Source organism: Lycorma delicatula, chromosome 5, assembly GCF_047948215.1.
Source record: "Lycorma delicatula isolate Av1 chromosome 5, ASM4794821v1, whole genome shotgun sequence".
In the NCBI taxonomy this organism is placed as follows: domain Eukaryota; kingdom Metazoa; phylum Arthropoda; class Insecta; order Hemiptera; family Fulgoridae; genus Lycorma; species Lycorma delicatula.
The window spans coordinates 170,754,241-170,763,653 of record NC_134459.1 but is presented as its reverse complement, the minus strand read 5'-3'; the positions used below and the strand labels follow the sequence as shown (position 1 = coordinate 170,763,653).

General features: G+C 32.0%; 1 long non-coding RNA gene across 1 annotated transcript; it reads left to right on the top strand.

The window, feature by feature from the left end:
- The first annotated feature begins 308 nt into the window (after window positions 1-308).
- LOC142324593 (uncharacterized) lies at window positions 309-8,650 on the top strand. Its single transcript, XR_012756335.1, has 3 exons — window positions 309-425; window positions 506-708; window positions 8,369-8,650. It is a non-coding gene; the product is annotated as an uncharacterized LOC142324593 (long non-coding RNA).
- The last annotated feature ends 763 nt before the right edge of the window (window positions 8,651-9,413 follow it).

Sequence of the window (9,413 nt, the reverse complement as noted above, 5' to 3'; positions counted from 1 at the left end):
ATCAAATGTTTGTACCCCGTTTTCGCTGAAATTAATGATGACCGATTGATATGTTTTATGTTTTGTGTTTTAACAGGCTCGTTGTACTGAAAGGTAGATTTAATTATGTTAAGTCGTATTTGTGTCCCATACCCCATACGCGGTAGGTCCAATTATGAAGTGAGATAGTATTATAATATTTTTTTGTTAGATTTATTTAAGATTAGATTAAGTGCATTCTGTTCATCTGAAGGAAATCTTCCTTCAGTACTGTTGTTTTGTTTTTTTTTGTCTGTATATTTAAAGTACAACAAAACAGTATTTTTTCCGTTTCCTTGATATTTTTACTGATTAGTTTTAAGATAATTAATTTTGTTTCAGGTATAGATGAAGTAATATTTTAACTAATCTATAATGTAAAAGTGGTGCGTTGAACAATAAAAAAGGTAAAATGGATTCCAAGAGTATTAAAATATTGATAACTTTTTAATTTTTATTAATTTATTTTATACAAATATTTGTCCAGATTGTTTCAATCTTGTTTCAGGTAGAGAAAATTCCAATAATTTAACTAATTAATGCTGTAACAAAACACGAAAGTGATGTTTAGAAAATTGTACATTTTTTGATGACTATGTATAACAAAAAAAAAGTAGAAAAGGCTAATTTTAAAAGAATCAAAATTATCTTACGAATAAGATGAATGGAATGAAAATCGACATGAAATGAGTGAGTAAAATTTGTTAAAATTAAATTAGATATAGGAAAAAATTTTAAAACCGCATAATCAGGTTTATTTTACAAAATATGTGAAGTGATTTTTTTTGTAAGTCAGTTTAAATTTTTTACATAATAAATGGTAAAAAATTCTAAATTTTATTTTGTATTAGTCTAAGTAAAAAAAATATATAATTTATTAGCAGTATTTATTAATAACACAGACCTGCGAAGATTTTTACTACGTTTGTTTTTTTTGTCTTCATTCATTTGACTGGTTTGATGCAGCTCTCCAAGATTCCCTATCTAGTGCTAGTCGTTTCTTTTCAGTATATTTACTATGTGTTACATTTTATCTGTCTGATGATGAATAAATTGTACTAGTTTAAAATTCAATTTTTTAAGTATTGATTTGTAAAAAATTTGTACAATATTGTTTATCTTCTTGCTGTTACACTATTTTTTGTAGTAAAAGTGTTGCTTCATTCAATTTAGACACAATATATCAATCATGTAAGCATTTACATCCGAATTGGCCACAGTCTATTACAACTTTTATTTTATGTCACATTAAAAATATGCTCTCTCTTTTTCTCCATCATCCAGAATTTTTTCTTGTGGCAAGTTATTAACCTCTGAATGTAATGTTAGATATTTCATTTGGAGGAGATTGTTCAACTTATCTAAAACGTGGTAGTAATTGTTTTCCTTCGTATTTGGCATGTAGAATTTTCCACCTTAGCGTTTATTAAGGTTGTAAGCATTCTTATCCTCCACAGTTTCCTGTATCTGTTTTCCATTGATTAAATTTTCTGGTAGTAGAATTTTTGATTCTGATGGTGCAGAAATTGTATGAAAAGAAATTAAGCTGTGAATCCAAGAAAAAATTCTTACGGACATAATACACATCTGTTTGTATGACAGTTATTCATCCAAAATTTCCAAAATAGTTCAGAAATTTATAATTTTCAAATAGACACTGTTCTCCACATTTTTAACTGATCTCAACGTAGGCTTTTGGACTTTACTTAACAGTTATAATGAAAATATTAAATATGAACTTCTAATTTTCAGAATTCCTAAAGATTCTCTTCAAACTTCAAATAAATTGAAACACAACAATAAATATGCACAAAAGAACAAATATAATGTTATATATCATAAATTGACTAATACTTATTCCTGGTTTGTAAAATATAACTTTCCTAATAGAAGGTTTTTTGTTATGACATACTATAATTTATATATACTTATCTTGGCATGGCTTAAACCTGGTCTAAATTAACCCTCCTGTTGCCAAGCTTTTCGACACATTTAGTTTACCAAGCGGGGTATTTTCACTATGCCAATACAATTTTGTGATTTAGTGTAATATTTTTTTTTAGATTCTGTTATTTTCAATGAGTGGCTTTATTTAGTATTGAAATACAGTTTTTTAAATAATTAAAATATTTAAACTGAATATAGATGCAAAGTACTATAAATTTTATATCATTCATAAGAGAAATTCAATATTGGACACCTGTAAAATGAAAAATGTGTACATTTTGTTGTCATTGCAGTAAGCTAATATTTGGCCTCAAAATAACAAATAACATTTTTGAGCTGTTCATTCAGGTACACTTTTGCATAACATGCACCTCACAGTAAAAGTTTCTTCTCTGTGTATATTAAAACAGGTTTCTTGCACATTACACAACAGAATCTTCATTCAACATCATTTACAATCTTCTTCATTTTACAATCTTCATTTCTCTTGCAGTCTTGACATTGCTGCAGTGTTGGTAAGTTGGAACGCTGGGGTTGGATCATTGCTGTTAGAATTTCAATACTACACGCTTTCAGTGCATCTTGTACATCCGTATGAAGACTTTATATTTCTAGCTCTTTCCTCCACGTTGCCTTTGCTGAGTCCAAATGCCAGCTCAGTCATGAAGAGTGACTTTCGGCTCTGATTATTCTCCTTCCACTCAGGAAATCTTTGTATGTATAGAATATATGCATTCAGTGCTGCAAATCTGCAATCTCCATGAAAATTCTTAGTGGCCACCACCTAGTTCCTCTAACACAGCTGTATTCTCTTATCATTTTGTTTCCATTATCTAGGGCACCTTTAGTTTTTGTTATAACGGAGTATTATTTCAGGTTTGTATTCACTTTTTTCACCACTCACTTGCCTCTCATGACGCTGAGTAGAGAGTAAGATTACTGAGTTGCTAGGAACAAAGGAAACTAGAGTCAAATCGTTTGTGAAACCAAATATTGAAGAATGAACTTCTTTCTTTCAGGCAAAAATTCCTTCGGAATCTCTTTCTTATTGGAACGCAGGGTACCAACCAGTGTCGTGTTTCGTTTTAGTAGTTCAGCAACCAAGGGTGGAAAAATTATAAGTTGCCATTTTTGACAAATAAGAAGATAAGACATTTCATACCAAGTGCGGTAGTCTCACAACCCCACCAATATATCCCATCAATAATTACAATAAAAACATAAAAAATGGGTCAGTCACGAGTGTGAATACAATTTCAATCATTTTGGGATAAAGTTATGAAACCACAAGTATGTATCTCTTAAGATAAAATTATTTTAGGGAAAAAATCAAAATGGGTTAGTCAGAACAAGTCATTTTTATTTTATTACGGGTAGAAGAAAGTTACAGCTTGAACAATATAAATTGATAATTTGAAAAAATTGAAAAGAAATAAATACCTTACAGCATGCAACAGCAGGATAGTTTTACATGGTCAGAATCATAATTAATAAAGTTATTTGAAATATTTGCTAATTTTTTGATGCATCATTAATTTACAATTTATACTCAAAGATTTAATTGCATTAACAGAAAAACGCAGTAACAGAAAACTAATACCAATTTTCACATATCCCGCATCATCAGTCTGAACATAATTCTATAATTACATCAAACAAATAACAAAAAAGAAATAAAAACTTAAAAATTTAAAAAACATAAACACTCTACCACAAAATTTGTAATAACACCACTCCACTTTTTTATTATTTAAACTTTAAAAAAATTATTCAACTATTCAAGTATTATTATTTATTCAATTATTATTATTTTATTTTATATTATTTTATATGTTTAATCACTTCAATTATTTATTTTACAAGAATTATGATTTAGTAACTCTGCTGTGATCAAGGTTTTACCACAGTTTTCCTTGGTCCATACAGGCAAATTCTAAGGTAGTTCCTTTTTTTAATCCACGGAGGAGCATAACTATGTATATAATGTATTACTATTTACCGATCAGAATATAAGATTTAATTAACTCATTTAAAAAACACTCTTGGATGCTGATGACAGTAACATCCTGGAACTTAAAAGCCAAGAGGAAAAACGGTCTGTCATTAACGGTGAGGCTTTATGGCATAAGCCACACTGCTGGACTGAATTATGGGAATCAGTCGATTCATTCAACTATAGCCCAAAATCGATTTTTTGTGAAGGTAGATCCTTCCATCGGCTAAATTCATGCTAGTGACCATAACGGTGTACAGACATCCACCGCATCGGTAATCGCGCATCTAAAAGAAGAGTTGTTAGCAGCAAATCAGCTAGTCATAAAAGGGGAGTCTGCCCCTGACTTCTTTTAATGTTATTTTATTGTACATTTGACTAAAGGCTAATAGCTCGTATGTACCATATTATTTATTTTATACCCGAATATAAGTTTTACATTTTTTTTTAATTTAGCTTTTTTCTTTTAGGTTAAAAATATTTAGTTTTAGTAACATAACCTCCTCTATGAATCATGAGACCTTGCCGTTGTGAGGGGGCTTGAGTGCTCAGGGATACAGAGTAGCTGGACCGAAGGTGCAACCATATCGGAGAGGTATCTGTTGAGAGCCAGACTAAGGAATGATTCCTGAAAGAGGGCAGCAGCTCTTTCAGTAGTTGTTAGGGGCGTGAGTCAGGACGACTTAAACGGCCGTATCAACATCACTCAGTCCTCTGAGTACTGCGCAGCTGAAAGCAATGGAAAACTACAGCTGCTTTTTTTCCAAGAAAATGTGGCTCTCTGCATTTTCACATACCAATAATGGAGGCGCCTTCCTTGGTAAAATATTCCGGAGGTAAAATAGTCCCCCGTTCGGATCTCCGGGTGGGGACTACTAAGGAAGGGGTCACCAGAAAATTAAAAAATAACATTCTACGAGTCGGAGCGTGGAATGTTAGAAGCTTAAAAAAGGTTGGTAGGCTAGAAAATTTAAAAAAGGAAATGGGTAGGACAAATGTGGATATAGTAGGAATTAGTGAGGTTCGGTGGGAAGAGGAAGGCGACTTTTGGTCAGGTGATTTTAGAGTAATTAACTCAGCGTCAAATAATGGGCAGGCAGGAGTAGGTTTCATGATGAACAAGAAGATAGGGAGGAGAGTGGAGTATTTCAAAACGCATAGCGATAGAATCATTGTAATAAGGATAAAATCAAAACCTAAACCGACAACGTTTGTTAACGTCTATATGCCTACAAGCGCCCATGATGATGATGAGGTAGAGTGTGTATACGAAGAGATTGATGAAGCAATTAAACACGTAAAAGGGGATGAAAATTTAATAATAGTTGGAGATTGGAATGCAAGCATTGGAGAAGGCAAGGAAGGAAATATAGTGGGTGAATACGGGCTGGGCAAAAGGAATGAAAGAGGGGACCGACTTATAGAGTTTTGCACGAAGTATAATTTAGTAATTGCCAACACCCAATTTAAAAATCATAATAGAAGAATATACACTTGGAAAAAGCCAGGCGATACTGCAAGGTATCAGATAGATTATATCATGGTTAAGCAAAGATTTAGAAATCAACTCGTTGACTGCAAAACTTACCCTGGAGCAGACATTGATAGCGACCATAATTTGGTGATAATGAAATGTAGATTGGGGTTTAAAAACCTGAAGAAAAGATGTCAGATGAATCGGTGGAATTTAGAGAAGCTTGAGGAAGAGGATGTAAAGAAGATTTTTGAGGAGGACATCGCAAGAGGTCTGAGTAAAAAAGATAAGGTAGAAAATGTAGAAGAAGAGTGGGAGAATGTTAAAAAGGAAATTCTTAAATCAGCAGAAGCAAACTTAGGCAGAATAAAGAGAACTGGTAGAAAACCTTGGGTTTCAGACGATATATTGCAGCTGATGGATGAACGTAGAAAATATAAGAATGCTAGTGATGAAGAAAGTAAAAGGAACTATCGGCAATTAAGAAATGCTATAAACAGGAAGTGCAAACTGGCGAAAGAAGAGTGGATTAAAGAAAAGTGTTCAGAAGTGGAAAGAGAATGAACATTGGTAAAATAGACGGAGCATACAGGAAAGTTAAGGAAAATTTTGGGGGACATAAATTAAAATCTAATAATGTGTTAAACAAAGATGGTACACCAATATATAATACGAAAGGTAAAGTCGATAGATGGGTGGAATATATTGAAGAGTTATACGGAGGAAATGAATTAGAAAATGGGTTATAGAGGAAGAAGAGGAAGTTGAGGAGGATGAAATGGGAGAAACAATACTGAGATCTGAATTTAAGAGAGCATTAAAAGATTTAAATGGCAGAAAAGCTCCTGGAATAGACGGAATACCTGTAGAATTACTGCGCAGTGCAGGTGAGGAAGCGATTGATAGATTATACAAACTGGTGTGTAATATTTATGAAAATGGGGAATTTCCATCAGACTTCAAAAAAAGTGTTATAGTTATGATACCAAAGAAAGCAGGGGCAGATAAATGTGAAGAATACAGAACAATTAGTTTAACTAGTCATGCATTAAAAATCTTAACTAGAATTTTATACAGAAGAATTGAGAGGAGAGTGGAAGAAGTGTTAGGAGAAGACCAATTTGGTTTCAGGAAAAGTATAGGGACAAGGGAAGCAATTTTAGGCCTCAGATTAATAGTAGAAGGAAGATTAAAGAAAAACAAACCAACATACTTGGCGTTTATAGACCTAGAAAAGGCTTTCGATAACGTAGACTGGAATAAAATGTTCAGCATTTTAAAAAAATTAGGGTTCAAATACAGAGATAGAAGAACAATTGCTAACATGTACAGGAACCAAACAGCAACAATAACAATTGAAGAACATAAGAAAGAAGCCCTAATAAGAAAGGGAGTCCGACAAGGATGTTCCCTATCGCCGTTACTTTTTAATCTTTACATGGAACTAGCAGTTAATGAGGTTAAAGAACAATTTAGATTCGGAGTAACAGTACAAGGTGAAAAGATAAAGATGCTACGATTTGCTGATGATATAGTAATTCTAGCCGAGAGTAAAAAGGATTTAGAAGAAACAATGAACGGTATAGATGAAGTCCTACGCAAAAACTATCGCATGAAAATAAACAAGAACAAAACAAAAGTAATGAAATGTAGTAGAAATAACAAAGATGGACCACTGAATGTGAAAATAGGAGGAGAAAAGATTATGGAGGTAGAAGAACTTTGTTATTTGGGAAGTAAAATTACTAAAGATGGACGAAGCAGGAGCGATATAAAATGCCGAATAGCACAAGCTAAACGAGCCTTCAGTAAGAAATATAATTTGTTTACATCAAAAATGAATTTAAATGTCAGGAAAAGATTTTTGAAAGTGTATGTTTGGAGTGTCGCTTTATATGGAAGTGAAACTTGGACAATCTGAGTATCTGAGAAAAAAAGATTAGAAGCTTTTGAAATGTGGTGCTATAGGAGAATGTTAAAAATCAGATGGGTGGATAAAGTGACAAATGAAGAGGTATTGCGGCAAATAGGTGAAGAAAGTAGCATTTGGAAAAATATTGCTAAAAGAAGAGACAGACTTATAGGCCACATACTAAGGCATCCTGGAATAGTCGCTTTAATATTGGAAGGACAGGTAGAAGGGAAAAATTGTGTAGGCAGGCCACGTTTGGAGTATGTAAAACAAATTGTTGGGGATGTAGGATGTAGAGGGTATACTGAAATGAAACGACTAGCACTAGATAGGGAATCTTGGAGAGCTGCATCAAACCAGTCAAATGACTGAAGACAAAAAAAAAAAACTAAGCTAGTAAGCTAACTAAGATTACAACTAGCAAGAGTTCCAAACTGCGGGTCTGTATGTCATTAGGTAGCCTAAAAAGGTAGCAGAAGAAATATTAGTTTAAAAAAAAAAAATATTGATTCATTAAATGTTATCTACCTCATCTAAAGTAGAAATTGATTTGTTTGTTTACGTTACTCGTATGAAAGGCACAATTCTGTTCATACATTTTGTAAATTAACACAGTAAACGATCGTTGCTCATTAAAGCACAATTATTTTTTGATTTATTTATAATTGAAACATAATTGATCAGTTTCTTTTGCAAAACCCAGAAATATATATAGAAAATATCAGTACATAGGACCAAATACTGTTTAGATTTTTATCTCCAACCGATCAGAATAGATCACGTAATTGTAAATTTCTATGTTTGAGTTCATTTCTCAAAGTACTTTCAGAACTTTTATTTTGTTAGAACTGAAGTAACATATTCGTACTTATAATGAACCATCGTGTCACATAGTGTTTTTTTTCACTCAATTCTTTCGATATTTTTTTCAAGATGGGTGTAACAGGTAAAAAACCTTTCTATATATTTTATTGATAAGGGATTGTAGATTGTTATTATTATATTAATTTTTTTTTTTTTACAGGGGAAAAAGGATATCAGATGCGGAAGAAATTTATAAATCATAAAGATTATTATAATTAATATTGTAGTATTGTCATAATGTATAAGTTTTTTTTTTTTACTTAGCTTATATGCCTGTAATCTGATGATGTATAAAAGACATAAATATTGTTAGGCTGTTCTTATCAAGGTTTTGCCACGGTTTCCCTTGATACAATAGGGCAAATGCCGGAACAGTTCATTTAGTTTTCAGTGGAATTTAATCTTTGATATCCTTATTCGCATTTATAAAAATAAAAATAAATATAATTTATTTATAATTTTATTTGTTGTAATTTTTTCATTAACCGCTTAATATGACCCGTTAACTATTAAAATTTTTAATTTAGCTTAAATATTGCGATATATCTACATATGAATATAAGACATTGATAACATAAAATTTTGAACTTATTTAAAGGAATGGGGTATGTATCGCCGTTTAAAAATTTTTAATTTTTTTAGAGGCTTCATAGGATCTACAAATTTGTTGCAGTGCTACACTAGTTGTTTACAGTACCGAAATCTGTCAGTCGACCTTACTTAGGGGTGGGAATATAATTAACTTAATTGTTGTAGAGTTTCTGTAGTATATTTCCGAAACTGATAACTAAAAATTCATGAAGCGGGAAAAATATTTGTCTACGGAAGTTGTGATTGTATTAAATTCCCGGTCCGGAAGAGGGATACGGTCGTAACCCTAAGTAAAGTAAAGTAAATTTATTCTTTGGGGGGTGAATATTAAATAAACATTTTTTTTGTAATTTCTCATGTTGATTAAAAAAAGTTTCAGTACATTTTAGTACTGAAACACCTGAAGGTGTGAGAAATGTGTTAGGTCTTTAATCAACCAATTTTGATTATCACCTGAAATCGACTACCTGAATTTGAAAGATATTTCAAGAGGTAACGCATTAAAATATGTAACCGTTGCAATTCCAAAGAATGGAATGATGAAACTCCTGACTTTGCTGTGCCGTGGGCAAAGTAGTTCTTGAACAACATCAATATCCTCCTGATTTCATTAA